Here is a 17,845-nt window from a genome sequence, read left to right as displayed (position 1 = left end):
GAAACATATTCAATAGTTTTGAATTATCTGGCGAAAGAGTAATAACTCTCAATATATTTCCAACTTCATTTATATTTTATTTTATTTGATCTTTATTTAAATTAAAAAATGTAAATATTTAAAACTTTTTTGTTCGCGTTTTCAAAACTAAAATTTTATAAATAGAGGGTAAAAGTAGACTGTTATTTGCCTTTTCTTATTTAAAATCAATTTTGTGAAACCAATTGCTAATATATACTTACACAACAAAAAAAACGGTCGGTCTTTTTGAATAAAATGCCGATGAATAGTCTTTGTGGTTACGCTTTTTTTCTTGTATCGCTGACTTTATAGGTTATATCACGCAAGGTATTTAAGATTATTGGTTTTACATTTATTTTTTAGGTATAGTTTTTGCACCTATAGGATCGTCTTTTCTTTTTAAAAATGTTCATTGCGAATGGGTGCAAAAAACAGCACACATGAATGGACACACCTAAGACCTAATATAAGGGAGACTTTTACATCCGACGATGAATGGAATAGCTGTTTATGATGATGACACTTTCTACAAAAAAGACGTACAAAATTCATAATTCGGGTGCAATATTATCAAACTGAAACGTTTATTTTGAAAATAATAACTGAAAGTGAACATAAAAATGTATATGAAAACATTGGAGTAATTGTAAGAAGGCCTAGGGCAAAACTAGGCCGTAATTCAATTATTTAAAATGACTCAAATCAATAACATATTTGATTATGGTTACAAAACTCACAACCAGTTATTGGTTTCCCTCGATTGTTGTTGACGGACCAACAGAAGGCTATTGCCCCTACTACATAGTTATGGCTAATAGTAGTTTAAATGGTGTTTCATCTGGCCTACTATGAGCTTTTAGACCGGGCGGCGGTCGCTCTCACAGGTGGGTCATAAATTCCGGCTCCCCTCATGTATAAATAAAATTATCAATTGATACAGCAATTATTACCATCAGTTGGTATTAGGTATCTCCATTAAGACGTTCATAGATGCCTGGGAACAATAAAAAGATAACGTTGAATGCGTTTTGTTAGTGCTCAACCCTTGGCTAATTAACACCTGTCGTGTGCATGGGCGTACTGTGAAATTTTTTGTATTGAATACATTCCGAAAAATTTGCGGGATAAACTGCCGTGACTGAAATTATATCTTATTTTATATTATTTGTGATGATAGATTACGAAATGTAACTGCAAACTCTTATCTGTCTTCAGCTGTTCTTATTAGCTGTTCAAAATTTAGCCCTGTTCATTGTCGGATGTTTCTTGGCCACTTCTTAGTCTTAGACTTTTCCTTAATAGTTCCCTCTTTCCCTCGATCTTTCCTTTCACTATTAGTTAAGCATATTGGTATTTATTATTTCTCAGTATGTGGGCCAGGTATGGTCCTTTTCACAGGCATTTTTCAGTGCGTCACAAGTGAGAGAAAAAAGGTATTAAGTCCGTGATAATACACATTTATAACATTTTAGTTAAATCTGACAGTGACAGTTGTCAGAATCGTAATCAGCCAAATATGAAACGGATATTGCAGTATAATAGACCAGTAAGGATCTGCGAAAAAACGTCTATTTTTGGATGTGAGAGGTGGCATTCGGATTTTTGCAGATAAAGTTAGGTGACACCTTCAGTAATAATAATTGACTTATGCTCCTTCTCAAATATGCCCGGAACATTAATAAAAAAATTAAAATATTTAAAAATTTCGAAAAACATCGATTTTTTCTGCTTTCTTTGCTTATAACTTTAAAACGATTCGTTTTGGAACAAAGTCGTAGAGAAATAAAATAAAGATAATTGAATTTTGTATGATATACGACTGGTAAAAAATGTCTTAAGGTATTACCTTTTCTGCAATATAGCAATAAATACAAAATAAGGGGGCAAAATAAGTCTGTTGTTATTCAATATTTTTTAACCACTTTGGTGGCACCTAGAACCCTAGTAATTCACTTAGGAAATTCTTTGTAACATACTTAAATCGTGTACCAAATTTCATTAAAATAGACCTAACAAATTTTGCATAATAAATTTGCAATCTAAATGTTTTTAAAAAAGTTTAAATTTTTTAAAATCTTTCTGAACAAAAAGTAGACCATTTAGAAGTTGGCTAATTTTTTTACACATAAAGAGGTGCTCTACCTATCTAATACACTCTACAGCAGTGGTTCTCAATCTTTTTGAGTCATGTACCACAAAATACTTTTTAATATTTTTGGTACCACCTAACTGAAATAACTACCTATCTAGATAGGTAATCTAATTAACACATTCGCGGACACACTGTCATTTTATACACGTATTCTTATGGAGTAAATGACTTCATATGCAGTCATGACCGCGAATGTGTTAACTGTAATAGTGGTGATTTTGACAGTTTTGCGTTTTGTGTACCACCGCAAATAATGATATGTACCACCAGTGGTACATGTACCACAGATTGAGAACCGCTGCTCTACAGAATTAAAATCGGATTATGTAAGGGGCCCCAGGAATGTTTTAAATTTATAAACAAATTTTTGGCTTATAAACAAATAGCTTTGTTTAATAATAAAAAAATTAATTTTTAGAAATGCAAATAATTAAAACCGGTATAATTTGACTTAAACTTTCAAATGCTGTCAGCAGAATTGCTATTTTATTTTTTAATCAAACATTATTCACGTTCAAAAATTGCAATTTCTCGATTTTTTGAAAGTTCCACCGCGTTTATCTCGAAAACTGTGTATCCTACGAAAAAACTTGTAAGAACATTTTTTGCTTAGAATTACCCAAGAACTACAAAAAAATGTTTTATTTTGCGAAAAATCGATTTTATGTAATTCCTCAAGTTCTTTGTTTATAACAATCTTATCGACATCCGGATCAACTGTTACCCAAAAAATTCGTGTTCTACGGGTCAAAATACATAAAAAACTTGGGTAAGTCCATCTAAATAAAGGAGCCCGCAGCACCCCCTCCTGGCCACAGCACTAATTTGTTTATAAGCCAAAAAATTGTTTATGACTTTAAAACATTGCTGAGGCTGCTTAAATAATCCGATTTCAATTCTGTAAAGTGCATTAGATAGATGGAGTACTTCTTTATATGAAAAAAAAATTGACAAATCTTTGTATGTTCTAGTTTTTGTGGTGCAAGATTTTAAAAAATTTTAATTTTTTAAAAACAGTTTAGATTGCAAAATTATTATGCAAAATCTAGTAAGTAAATTTTAATGAAATTTGGTCTACGGTTTTAGCACATTACAAAAATTTTCTAAGCGAATTAGGAAGGTTCCAAGTGTAACCTAAGTGATGGAAAATCGTTGAATAAGGACAGGCTTGTTTTGCCCCCTTATTTTATATTTATTGCTATTTTGAATCAAGATAGAAAATTTAATCATCAATTTAATCATCTGATAGAAAATTTAATTATCTTTGTTTTATTCCTATAGGATTTTGTTCTAAGGTGAATAGTTTTTAAGTTATAAGCAAAAAAAGTAGAAAAAAATCGAAATTTTTTGAAATTTTTAAATATTTTATTTTTTTTTTATTAATGTTCCGGGCATATTTGAGAAGGAGCATAAATCAATTATTATCAACGAAGTTATCGCATAACTTTATCCGCAAAAATCTGAATGCCACCTCTCACATCCACCTAAAAACAGATCCTTACTGGGCTATAACCCTTTTATTTGCAATTTGGTATAAAAACAAATCAATTGTGTTTATTGCATTTATAAAATGGTCTTTTCTTTGATTTATAGTCTTATAAATTGTACAGATTATAGTCGTATATATAATTCGTAAATCATTTTTTGTTCGATTATAGCGCCATCTATCAACAGCTAGAATAAATGTTAGAAATGACTGTAATCACGGAAGTACGTTTTTTCTGTCACTTCCAACTTAATGCGTTAGAAAGAAATCGATAAACTGTGACGCACTGAAAAGTGCCTATGAGAAAAAGGCCTCCAATTTCGAGTTTTATTCGAGAATCACATAGCAGTCTTTTGATTTTTCCCAAAGATTTTCTGACCTGTTTTATTCTCGATCTTATTTTTAGATCAGGAATTAGGCTGTTATCGATTCAACATCCACTTAAATTTATTGACCTGTTCTAAAATGTGCCGGTTTATCGTGCAAGGTTGAGGTACATTTTTGTTACATGTTAGTCGTGTCGATTAGTCGTTGTAGACCTAAGTCGGAATCCGCAATCAACACCGTATCATCGGCGTGTCTGATGCTGTTGATATTTACGCCATTCATCTTGACTACATCACTGGAATCCTCCAGTGCCTCTTTAAACTTGGAGTAAAAATTCAGCTGGGGTGACAGAACATATCCTTGTCTAACTCCCCTCCTAATTTCTACTTTTGCGGACGTGGAACCTTCCATCCCAACTCAGGCGTTATTTACTCTATCAAAATGCGTTTTCGAAGTCTGTAAAGCATATAAATATACCTTTCTCTTGGTCGTAGCATTTTTAGGGTAGAACTAGTACACTAAACAGGGCTGCTCTCGTTCCTATGCCGGCACTGAATCTGAACTGATCGTCTCAGATAATTGTTTCGCACTTTTTATAGATTCGGTTATGTACGACGTTTAATAGGACTTTTACTGCATGACAAATAGGCTTATCAGACGGTACTCGACGTACCACGTGATGTGGGTACCGGTGTTACCTTAGCCATAAATTTCATCCATAAATTTTTTTTTCATATTTTCACAAAAATTTGGTATAAATTTATCAAAAATGAATAAAACAGATAATATTGACAAGAAAAATGTTATACAGGGTGCGCCAAACCTCTGGTCTTCTTTGATTACGGCTAAACTATGAGATATACAAAAAAATGTTTATAACAAAACTAATGTGTATCAAAGAGGTCTATAATTTAAAATTATTTTCAATTATAAAGGGTGAGTCAGAACGACGGTATGAACCAAAGTTGTATTTTTTTAAATGGAACACCCTGTATATTAAATCATTTTTAAATATATTATTTAAAAATATGAAAAATTTGTATAAGGTCTTATAGGCCTAAAGTTAATAATTTTCCAAATATTTACATTTTTATTGAGAAAAATGGTAATATTTATAGGGTGGTGGATTATGTTTCCAAGGAAATAAAAATTTAGGTGATAGGTCAAAGTTTTTAAAATATAGTGTTATTTTTAAATAATTTAATATTTTTTACTTTTAGCCGTAAAATATACAGTGTGATCACTATTTGCAAATACAAAATTTTCTCATTTTTTTTAAATGGGACACCCTGTATATTAGTTTTGCGTTTTGTAGTAAATATTACAAACTTTCTTTTGGTATAAGGTTGTATGTACCTAGCCTGTTTCGTTTTGTAGATATTTTAAAAAAACTATAGATTTTACGTTTTTGCGGATTTTTTATTTAAAAATTTTTTTGCAAAAAAAATAATTATAATCTGGTTTTAGAAACATACACTAAAATATAAAATATGAAAATAAAAACGTAATTAAAGATTAAAATAAATCGTATGCTAGTACAATTCAATTGAATTTAATAACTTTAAATTATTTTACAAAAAATGTTTTACCATATTAATGAATGCATAAATTAGTTACTAAATTAAATAAACAACCAAATTTTAAATCAACCGTAGTAATTTTTCTACTACAGCAACTTTCCTGTACCAAATTAATTGTTAGTTAAATTGTATTTACGAGTAAGATCAGTTAATAACTTTTTAATTTACCTACATCTTGAGAACGTATAAAGTATGCTTTGAAACAAATGAACGTTATGGAAGTATATTAAGAAGTAAATAGTATCTATGTACCTACTCGTGTCAAAAAAGCTGGTAATCATTTCTAATGGTTTCGCCCAAAACAAATGTCATATCCAAAAATTTTTTGGTTAAAAAATTAAAATTTAAAATATAAAAAGTTGTTACAAAAATTTCAACTTCAAAAGTATTACCAGTTTTTGTGACACCAGTAAATACTATTTATATTAAGAAATAATTTGGCTGATACATTTAACATTCATTTGTTTCAAAGCATACTTTATAATAATTTTTATATTCTCAAGATGTATGTAAGTAAATTTAAAAGGTAAATTAAAAGTTTAACTAAATACAATTTAACTAACAATTAATTTGGTACAGGAAAGTTGCTGTAGTAGAAAAATTACTACGGTTGATTTAAAATTTGGTTGTTTATTTAATTTAGTAACTAATTTATGCATTCATTAATATGGTAAAACATTTTTTGTAAAATAATTTAAAGTTATTAAATTCAATTGAATTGTACTAGCATACGATTTATTTTAATCTTTAATTACGTTTTTATTTTCATATTTTATATTTTAGTGTATGTTTCTAAAACCAGATTATAATAATTTTTTTTGCAAAAAAATTTTTAAATAAAAAATCCGCAAAAACGTAAAATCTATAGTTTTTTTAAAATATCTACAAAACGAAACAGGCTAGGTACATACAACCTTATACCAAAAGAAAGTTTGTAATATTTACTACAAAACGCAAAACTAATATACAGGGTGTCCCGTTTAAAAAAAAATGAGAAAATTTTGTATTTGCAAATAGTGATCACACTGTATATTTTACGGCTAAAAGTAAAAAATATTAAATTATTTAAAAATAACACTATATTTTAAAAACTTTGACCTATCACCTAAATTTTTATTTCCTTGGAAACATAATCCACCACCCTATAAATATTACCATTTTTCTCAATAAAAATGTAAATATTTCGAAAATTATTAACTTTAGGCCTATAAGACCTTATACAAATTTTTCATATTTTTAAATAATATATTTAAAAATGATTTAATATACAGGGTGTTCAATTTAAAAAAATACAACTTTGGTTCATACCATCGTTCTGACTCACCCTTTATAATTGAAAATAATTTTAAATTATAGACCTCTTTGATACACATTAGTTTTGTTATAAACATTTTTTTGTATATCTCATAGTTTAGCCGTAATTAAAGAAGACCAGAGGTTTGGCGCACCCTGTATATGTTATATATGTTTGGAAAAAAAATTTAAACGGGCGATGTATTGACGGTAAGTAGATAATGCCACTCAAATTCAAAAATCCTTTATGGATGGCACGTTAGTCAACTTTTTTTTTTCAATTTTTTGTTAAATTCTGGAAGTACATATACTAAAGCATAATATAAAAAAATCGTGATGAAGGTATTTTCCAAAACAAGCGAAAAAAATTCTGAAACTTATATGTATTGCGCGCTATTCGGTAATACGTCTCAAATTCAAAAATCCTTTATGGATGGTACGTTAGTCAACTTTTTTTCTCAGTTTTTTGTTAAATTCTCAAAGTAAATATAATAAAGCATAACATATAAAAAAAACGTGATGGAGGTATTTTCCAAAACAAGAGAAAAAAATTCTGAAACTTAGATGTATTGCGGGCTATTCGGTAATACGTCTCAAATTCAAAAATCCTTTATGGATGGATCGTTAGTCAACTTTTTTTCTCAGTTTTTTGTTAAATTATCAAAGTAAATATAATAAAGCATAACATATAAAAAAAACGTGATGGAGGTATTTTCCAAAACAAGAGAAAAAATTCTGAAACTTACATGTATAGCCCGCAATACATAGCAAGTTTCAGAATTTTTTTCTCTTGTTTTGAAAAATACCTCCCTCACGTTTTTTTATATGTTATGCTTTATTATATTTACTTTGAGAATTTAACAAAAAACTGAGAAAAAAAGTTGACTAACGATCCATCCATAAAGGATTTTTGAATTTGAGACGTATTACCGAATAGCCCGCAATACATCTAAGTTTCAGAATTTTTTTCTCTTGTTTTGGAAAATACCTCCATCACGTTTTTTTTATATGTTATGCTTTATTATATTTACTTTGAGAATTTAACAAAAAACTGAGAAAAAAAGTTGACTAACGTACCATCCATAAAGGATTTTTGAATTTGAGACGTATTAACGAATAGCGCGCAATACATCTAAGTTTCAGAATTTTTTTCGCTTGTTTTGGAAAATACCTTCATCACGATTTTTTTATATGTTATGCTTTAGTATATGTACTTCCAGAATTTAACAAAAAATTGAAAAAAAAGGACTAACGTGCCATCCATAAAGGATTTTTGAATTTGAGTGGCAATATCTACTCACCGTCAATACATCGCCTGTTTAAATTTTTTTTTCCAAACATATAATATAACATTTTTCTTGTCAATATTATCTGTTTTATTCATTTTTGATAAATTTATACCAAATTTTTGTGAAAATATGAAAAAAAATTTATGGATGAAATTTATGGCTAAGGTAACACCGGTGTTGTGGGTTTGGTTTTTTGGGTAGTGGGATGAATATTGATTCTAGCCTAGTCTTGGGGTATTTTTCTTCTTCTTCTCGTTATCCTTATGCCCTATAAGAGCGTCTGACAGGGTATTTTTCATGTTTTATAATTTTTTTTATTAAAGTTTATTTATGTACATGCAATCAATAGATAAAACTTACAAGCATGTTTTTTGTTTGTTGCCAAACGGTGAATGTATAAATTTGGATTTGTTATCCAGTGATAACAAAAACTGCACTAGTCTCTTAGATTATTGAAAATAATCGATAATCGTTTTATAAATGAGATTAAATAAAAGGACATATATGTTTTCTTCACTGATTAATTTTAATGTTACTGGGTATCATGCGGTATTATGGGAGTATCCCATCTGGACGTTGAGTCATATTGTTTCGAGTTTAATAATGGCATTTATACTTTGAAATTATCACATCGCTAAGAACACGAAAATTAGGATATAAAAAAGTACCACAGAAAGTGTTGCTATATGTGTATGGTTCAGAGTTTTGCATAGTAAATTAAAAAGACGCATCAAAAATGAAAACAATAGAAATTAATTGTTGGCTTATATGTTGCAAACTCACTAGAAAAGATGGAGTAAGGAATACCAAAATCAGAGAGCGTATGGGCATAGACATCGACATCCTGGAAACTATAGAATGCAAAAGGCTTAATTGGTATGGTCATTTCGAAATGATAAATAAGCAACGATGGCCAAAGCGTTAAGGGTCGTTTAAACACAGCGATAAATCAAACAACTTATCAAGGTCAATCGAGTTGTTGCAACTTATCATTGTGTGTAAACGGTGCATCGCACAACTTATCAAAGTTGGAGTTGGGTTGAAGGTGGTATCGCATTGAATCGCAGCGTCTAAACAGCGTTTCAACTTGTCATCACAACTAGTTGCTGTGACTTATCGTTGTGTTTAAACGACGCTTTACAGTGGATAGCCGCCAACCGCAGAACAAGGAAAGACTAAAAATATCGTGAAAACAAGACGTAGTCAGTGCGAAGGTAGTGGTCTACAAGAAAATGAATGTAAAGATCGCAAGCGTTGGAAGCTAAGACGCGGGAAACAGCAACAGCTTTAATGAACTCGTTAATACAGAAAAATAAATGTCTGCAACAATAATGGGCATTGACATTTAATTATGACGAACTTCTTCTGATTCACGTGGATATACTTTAAAAATTATTTTTCTTCTTATTTTTGTATAGACATGAGTCACACAGTCATGTCATATGACTCGGTTTTTTCAATGTGTCGAACTCGTTAATACAGAAAAATAAATGTCTGCAACAATAATGGGCATTGACATTTAATTATGACGAACTTCTTCTGATTCACGTGGATATACTTTAAAAATTATTTTTCTTCTTATTTTTGTATAGACATGAGTCACACAGTCATGTCACATGACTCGGTTTTTTCAATGTGTCCCTAGTAGGTTGTCCTTCCACCGTTGTCGTGGTCTTCCCACTGATCGTCTTCCTATTGGGGAACCATCTCTCGCCGTCCTTACTACTCTATTTGTTGTCATTCCGCTTATGTGGTCATTCCATTCTACTCTTCTGTTTCTTACCCAGTTATTATTGTTCTTCACCTTGCATCTCCGTCGAACATCTGTACTTCTAGCTCTGATTCCCATAGTGTCGTACCATCGATTTTTCGAAGGATAGTGTCGTACCATCGATTTTTCGAAGGGTTTTCATCTACGCTGCTTCGAGCAATCTTTTGTCCTCTCTGTCAGGTCGTGTTTCTGCCGCGTATGTCGTTATTGGTCTGATGACTGTTTTGTAAATTCTTTCTTTGATTTCTTTCCTGATATTTTATTTCTCCATATTGGGTCATTCAGGCAATTTGCGGCTCTATTTGCTCTTTTCTAAAAGATTTCAGAAAGAAATTTCTAGAAGAAACTACGAAGATTACAAAAATTACATTTTTTGAGACGTTCATATCATTTGAATTAAATTTTTGAGATTTTTTTTTGAGTAAAACATCATTTAGTAAGATGCTTGAAAGGTAAGTTGTGCAAAAATTGACAGTTTTATAAGAAAAATTGTATTATTTACACATTTTTAAATCATTTTTAAACAAAATTCATGTAAGGCTCACTTTCCGCCCACACCGTACTTATGCCCATACATTTTATTTCTTTCTATTATAACCATAAGATAGCTTAATTATTCTTTTTTCATGTTCAATTTGCAAAATTTCATTTGATCCATTAGTTAAAGAATTACATTAAAATAACCCAACCGTGCACTTCGCCGTACGCTAGTTTACAGTGCGCCAATGTTTGTGAGAAGGGTGACTTTAGCGTTATAAATAAAAAATTATAGAAAATACAGATTTAATTTTAGAAAATTCTTTATATACGGTTTTTTTTGTAAAATTTTCTGAATTTTTCAATGGTCAAGTCATTTTTTTTTTCTAAAATTTATATTTTCTGAGTTATTTAAAAAACATCTAATTTCGTAGTTCATTTGTTTAATAAAAAATGAAGCACCCACTTCTCGAGTAGAACTTTTTGTTATATTGTTTATTAAACATTTCTTAATGAAATTACAAAAAGTTATATCTTGTTTGATTTTTTCCGAAGTGAAAATCTATATGCACTCCCCTATTATGTGTTTCGTAAAAGTATTCCGTCTGTTTTGAAAAGCTCTGCTAATGGTCCCTTTTTCTTTGTCTGACTAAAGTATTCGTTTCGTTTCTGATTTGTTTATAGTGGTTATATACCTGTTGTGTTTGTTTTGTTTTGTATTGTAAAAAGGCTTTCTTTTTTTCTTCGCATTTTATCTTCTTCATCATCATCATCATGGTGCTACAGGCCTTAGAGGGCCTCGACCTTCTCAAGCGTTCTACGCCATTCTGTTCTGTCCCTTGCCTGCACTTTCCAGTTGCCGACTCCGATCTTCTCGGCATCTTGTGTTACCCCGTCCATCCACCTCAACTTTGGTCTACCCCGTCTTCTCATTCCCACGGGTTGAGCTGTTAGAATCCTTTTTATCATGTTCGATTCAGGGGCTCGGGCTACATGTCCTGCCCACTGCAGGCGATTTCGCTTAATTATAGTGATAATATCTTTTCCACCAAACGTTTGCTTGTAGATATTCTGCAGTTCAAAGTTATATCTACGCCTCCATATTCCATTCTCACAAACCGCTCCGAATATCTTGCGTAGTACCTTTCTTTCAAAAATTGATAGAGCGGATTCATCTGTTTTAGTTAGCGTCCATGCCTCTGAACCATATGTGAGAACGGGGACTATCAATGTTCTATACAGCCTTATACGAGTTTTTTGAGACAGACGTTTGTTAGATAAGTACTTTGATAGATCTGTTTGCAATTATTATTCGCCTTTTTATTTCCTCAGATGTGTCATTATTGGGGTTAACCGATGTCCCTAGATATATGAACTCTTTGACCGCTTCGAAGTTTTGGTCATTGATGATTAGATCTGCATCAACATTTCCAGCTCTTGTGTTTGTGTTGGTCGCCATGAATTTTGTTTTATTTTGATTTATATGTAACCCCATTAGTTCTGCTGCTGCTACTAGATCGGTTAGGATTTCCGCAGTTCTCGCCCTGGTTCTTGTTATAATGTCCACGTCATCTGCATATGCAAGAATTTGGACTGATCTATTGAATATTGTTCCTCTGCTATCTAAATTAGCGTCTCGTACAACTTTTTCTAAGGCTACATTAAAAAGCTGACACGCCAGCGCATCTCCCTGCCTTAACCCCTTATGTATTTCGAATGGGGTTGACGAGTCGTTTTTAATTTTTACTGCTGATAGCATCTTCGCCATTGTCACTTTTATCATAGATATGAGTTTTTTTGGAATTCCCAACTCATTCAAAGCATTGTAAAGACTTGGTCTTAAGACACTGTCATATGCCGCCTTAAAATCGACAAAAATATGGTACATATCTATGTTAAACTCTTGCGCTTTTTTCGAGGATCTGTCGTAGTATAAAGATCTGGTTAATGGTTGAACGTCCGCGCCTGAATCCTGCCTGATATTCTCCTAGAAACGTTTCGGTATAGGGCTTCAATCTCTCGTGTAAAATGTTTGACAATATCTTGTATGCTGTATTTAGGAGAGTTATTCCGCGGTAATTATTGCATTCCAGTTGGTTTCCCTTTTTGTGTAACGGGCATATTAAGTCTAAACTCCATTCTTCAGGCATTTGCTCCTCAGACCAAATTTTACAAACAATTTCTCGCATCACCTTGGTGATCTGCTCTCCACCGTGCTTAAATAACTCTGCTGGGATGCCATCGCTGCCTGGAGATTTGTGGTTCCTTAGTTTTTCAATAGATATTTTCACTTCTTCTACAGATGGGGGTTCCACGAGCTCCTCATTTCGATATTCCAGCTCTATGTTGTTTGTAGGTTCCCCTTCCAGCAACTCTTGAAAGTGCCCTACCCATCGTAACAGGATATCATCTTTGTTGGTAAGTAAGTTACCTTCCTTTTATCATTGCAATAATTGATTCTCGGTTTGAATCCTTTTCTAATAGTATTTATTTGATGGTAGAACTTTCTTCTTTCTCCGTGACTCATATGGCTTTCAAGCCGTTCTAATGTGTCATTTTCTGAGCCTCGTTTCTTTTTTCGGTGTATGCGGTTTTCCTTTCTTCTTAAGTTTTTGTATCTATCTTTTGTTGTCCTAGTTTTCCGTTGTTGCATGGTCCTAAATGCCTCGATCTTCTCATCTGTTATTTTTTTGAAGTCTTGGTCGAGCCAGTCGTTTCTTTCTTGGGTTCGGGATATTCCCAAGGTGCTTTCGGCTGCTAACTTCAGAGCCTCCTTGCAGTTGTTCCACATTTCCGTGCTTGACTGGTCGACTACCCAGGTGTGTTCTAGGATTTCTTTTATATTTGACTGGAACTGTTCCTCTATGTTTTCATTTTTTAGCATATGTAAATTATATTTTACTTGTCTAGTGCCCCTTTCTTTCTTGGCATTGAAAATTCTTTGTCGTAACTTAGCTTCTACCATGAAATGGTCTGAGTCAATATTTGAGCCTCTGTAACTTCTCATGTCCATTAGGTTTGTAAAGTGCCTTCTGTCAATTATAACATGGTCAATTTGATTTGTGGTATTTCCATTTGGTGATATCCAAGTTGCTTTATGGATATTTTTATAATTAAAACATGTACTTCCCACAATTAAATCTTTGGAAGCTGCCATACTAATAAGTCTTAAACCATTGGCATTAGTAACGTCATGAAGGCTGTGTTTACCAATATAATCTTGGTAGCAAATCTCTTTTCCTATCTGGGCGTTCATGTCTCCAATGATTATTTTAATATCGTTTTTGGCACAGTTATCATATGCTCTTTCAAGGTCTTCGTAGAATTGATCTTTAATTTCTTCGTCTTTTTCCTCGGTTGGCGCGTGCACGTTGATCAGGCATATGTTGAAGAATTTTCCTTTTATTCGAAGGATACATAACCGATCATTTATGGCTTTAAAACCAATAATTAAATTTTTTATTTTTTTTTTGATACTAGGAACGCGGTTCCGAACTCATGTCATGTCGGTTCGGGTTGCAGCTGTAATAGATATCATGTTCTTTTTTCTGCATAATGCCGGTTCCTGTCCATCTCATCTCTTGAATGGCCGCAATGTCTATTCTATATTTGAGAAGTTGATCTTGGAGCAGCTTTAGTCCCGCTGTCCTATACAGCGTTCTTACATTCCAAGTACTGATTTTTACGTACCTACGTACCTACGTGTCCTTAGTTCGGTGCCTGGGTCGTCGTCTTGAATTCAGTCCGGCTTTTCTATCTCGAGATCTCGTAACAATAGTTTTTTTTTAAGAGATGAGGGAGTTAGCCTCATGCCTAACCCCCTTTTCGGAGGACCATTTCTCCCTTCCTCGTCAGCCCTGACCCCACCTTCCACTGGGGTTGGTTACCCAGTCTCCAATAGGGTTGCTCAGGTTTACCGGGGTTCACCCGTGTGATCCGGATCACACTTCTCGGAGGTGAGGATAGGAATTGAGTAGGAGAGGCTAGAGGTGTTATCTGGAAGCAACACCTTATGATGCGCATCACTACCCATTTAAACCCCTGATTTTATCTTCTTCATTTGCAATAATTTGCCATTTACGTAATTTCAGGAAAGTCTTATTTTTAATAATTTTGTTCCATTTAACTTTTTTCCGGTGTACATCATCGCTGTACGATTATGGTAACAAGCGCTATATAAATTGGTTCGATGAACATTACCATTTTATTCCGTGTACAGATCGGCGATAACAATAGGTCAAAATGCTATTGTTTGACAACACATCAATTAACTGAGGTTACAGACCCATATTTATGCCCGACATGTTGATATATTACAAGTTTACAATCGTCATTTCTTAGTTGATGAATAAATTAAAAATTATTTTATTAGCGGTTGCTTTATAAAGTGCCTATTCAAATAGGACATCAAAACAACGAGAGTATTTTTAATATTCTAGGAAGTTGTAATGTCGGTTAATATGCAATAAGTACTAAAAAATTCCGGAAGTACTAAGAAATTCGAGGAGCTCCAAATGCAAATTGATAATGGGGAAGAAAACATAATTGTAATGGGAGATCTAAACGGTAGAGTCGGAAACAACAACAGCGGAATAGAGGAGTGCATGGGAAAAGAAGGAGAAGAAATGCTAGCTAAACAGAAATGGTGAAAGAATAATAGAAATATGTATGGAGAATAAACTAGTTATAACAAATACAAAATTTAAACATAAAGAAGTACACAAATACACGAGAGTACAAGACAGCAGAAACGAAAAATCAATCATAGATTACTTTTTGGTAAGCAGCAACAAATGGAAAAGAGTACAGGATACGAAAGTGAAAAGAGGCTCGGAGATTGGCAGTGACCACCATCTAGTAATAATGAGAATGAGAACAACAGAGGAAAAAGAAGAAAAGAGAAGAAAGGTAGTAAATGAAAAAATAAAAAGTTACAAATTAAAAGAGGAAATATATAAGAAGAAATTCCAAGAAAACTTAGATAATACTTTGAAAGGTAGGGCAAAAAATACAAATATAGAAAAAAAATGGGAATATCTAAAAACCAGCATAATCAAAGCAGCTGAGGAAACTTGCGGGAAAGCAAAAATAGCAAACACTAACATGAGGAGAACAGAATGGTGGACGGAAGAAATACGAGAGAAAATAAAGAACAAAAAAGACAAATGGAAAAGATACCTAAGCACAAAACACCCGGAAGATTACGAAGCATATAAAGAAAAAAGGAAAGAGGTTAAAATAGCGGTGAAAGCAGGAAAGGAAAGGTCATGGGAGATATTTGGACAAAAAATGACAAAAAATTATAGGGAAAACCAAAAACTCTTCTACGGCGCATTAAAACAACTCAGACAAAAGAAAGAGCACACGATGCCGAATATAAAAGACAAGAATGGAAACGTACTAACAGAAGAAAAACAAATAATGGAAAGATGGAGAGAACATTTCAAAGAGCTAACTCATGTAGACAAGGACAACATAAGGGAGATACAAGAAAGGAATGAAGAACAACAAGTGGAATCCATAACAAGAGAGGAATTAGAGAAAGCAATAGAAAGAGTAAAACTGGGCAAAGCACCAGGCAAGGATCATATCACCCCGGAAATGATAAAATTCATGGGGACAGAGGGAATGGATAGCATGAAAGAACTAATGAATGATATCATAAATAGAGCAGAATTACCAAAGGACTGGAAGAAAGACATTATATTACCAATACACAAAAAGGGAGACAAGAGAAACTGTAATAATTACCGAGGTATCACCATATCAAGTATCCCTGGGAAGGTATTAGCAAGAATACTAGAGACAAGAATAAAAACACAAATAGAAACAACTATGGAAGACACACAGTGTGGATTCAGGAAGGACAGAAGCACGCAAGACCTAATATTCACATTAAGACAAGTAAGTGAGAAGGTAATCAAGAAAAATAGAGAGATACATATGTGCTTCATTGACCTGGAAAAGGCGTTTGACAGAATCCGAAGAAAGGACGTTTGGAAGACACTAACAGAAAGGGGAGTCGACAGACACATAATAGAAGTAATAAAGGATATGTACAAAAATAATACAAATACAGTAAGAACCAATAACGAGGAATCCAGAGAATTTTCTACAAGTCAAGGCGTCAAACAGGGATGCGTGCTGAGTCCACTGCTATTCTCAGTGGTACTGGATGAAGCGATAAAGAAAGCCAAGAGAAGAGTGAGAAAACTAACATTAGGATACTGGCAAATGAAACAGACTCAACTATCGGAGCTACTATTTGCAGACGACATGGTATTGATAGCAGAAAACAGAGAAGACTTACAGAACAATCTTGAAATCCTAGAAGAAGAACTATCAAACATAAATATGAAAATTAATACAGAGAAAACAAAAACAATGATAATTTCAAATACGAGGAAGACACACGCAATAGAATTAGACGGGAAACAACTAGAGCAAGTGGAATATTTTAAATACCTAGGAGTAATAATCGAATCAAATGGTAAACAAGACATGGAAATAAACGAGAGAATGGGACGAACAGGAAGCTTATTTAACACTATGAAAACAACATTTTTTGGGAAAAAAGGGATACCGGAAAAAGTAAAAACGGCAGTCGTTAAATCAGTAGTTAGACCAACAATCATGTATAGCAGCGAGACATGGACATTGACGGGGAGACAAAAATCCAGAGTCAATGCTATGGAAATGAGGTTCCTGAGGAAAATAGCAAACAGAAAAAGGACGGACAAAATACGAAACGAAACAATTAGACAAAACCTAAAACTAGAATCAATCAATGAAAAAATAGTAGAAGGACAACTTAGATGGTTCGGGCACGTGTGTAGAATGTCGAACGAGAGGCTAACAAAACGAGTGTTCGAAACGAGAGTGCAGGGGAAAAACAAAAGAGGGAGACCAAGAGTTATGTGGGTAGATGAAATCAGGAAAGAAGTCGAGAAGAAGGGATTGACATTGGAGAGTGCAAGAAACCTAGCGCAAGATCGGAAAGCATGGAGACTACAATGCCAAACTCAACTCCACCAGCCTTACACCTAAAGGTAGAAAGGCTTAGGACTAAGAAGAAGAAGAAGTACTAAAAAATTGTGTACTTAATTTGAAAAAACATAATTTGATTTAATGAGTATTAAACTAGCTCAATGTGATAATGTCGTTACAGCCCGACTGTCTTTATTTTTCTTAATTCTATGTTTCTATATTACTTTAAATATTTGTTATTGCATTAATTTTTTAAAGCTGCTATCTAGAACAGTGATTATTTAAAGCGCTCAACAGGCATTGTAGGCCAAGCAAAAAAGTTCATTCGACACACTATTCTATATTTCACTATTTCTATTTTCACACACCACACAGTCCTTGACAATACTTCTCCATCTTCTATTGTCTTCTGCTTCGCTTCTCCAGTCCAAGTCACATATTTCCTTTAAGTATCTCTCAACC

At 32.9% G+C, this 17,845-nt stretch overlaps 1 protein-coding gene across 1 annotated transcript in view; it reads right to left on the bottom strand.

Annotated features, from left to right (window-relative positions):
- LOC114338020 (glypican-6) overlaps positions 1-17,845 on the bottom strand; it is a 475,036-nt gene that overhangs the window by 234,809 nt on the left and 222,382 nt on the right. The gene's annotated exons all lie outside the window — the stretch shown is intronic.

The sequence above is a fragment of the Diabrotica virgifera genome, chromosome 8, assembly GCF_917563875.1.
Source record: "Diabrotica virgifera virgifera chromosome 8, PGI_DIABVI_V3a".
Taxonomy (NCBI): Eukaryota; Metazoa; Arthropoda; class Insecta; order Coleoptera; family Chrysomelidae; genus Diabrotica; species Diabrotica virgifera.
This window is presented reverse-complemented; position numbering and strand designations above follow the sequence as displayed.